The sequence below is a fragment of the Egretta garzetta genome, unplaced genomic scaffold (assembly GCF_000687185.1).
Source record: "Egretta garzetta isolate BGI_Z169 unplaced genomic scaffold, ASM68718v1 scaffold85, whole genome shotgun sequence".
NCBI classification, from domain to species: domain Eukaryota; kingdom Metazoa; phylum Chordata; class Aves; order Pelecaniformes; family Ardeidae; genus Egretta; species Egretta garzetta.
In genome coordinates this window covers 3,570,452-3,570,839 of record NW_009259718.1, presented here as the reverse complement: position 1 = coordinate 3,570,839, position 388 = coordinate 3,570,452, and positions in this window count along the sequence as shown.

Sequence of the window (388 nt, the reverse complement as noted above, 5' to 3'; positions counted from 1 at the left end):
TAGTTACCAAGCCTAGGCCAGGCCCATTCTTGGAGGAGGCTCTCAATCTTATTTCGTTCCAGGCAGCGTGCAGAGGGAGGAGGAGAGCCAAGAGACTACAGGGGACTCAGGGGCAAAGAAGAGGTGAAAGAGACATCAGCGTCAAGCCAGAGTTCCTCTTCCAAGGCATGATTGAATACATTTGCCACGTTGCAGAGTGAGGAGAGAAATGTCACCTTCAGAGGTGATCTGACAATCACAAAAATAAATTACACAGAGGAGGGGGGAAAAAAAAAGATGAGCATTTGTGAATATTCATGAGCAAGCCAAAACCCCCAAATTAACAAGGAAATTAATTTCCAAACTGATTAGGCTGCCAACTCCTTTTATTTAAATAAGTCAACAATTG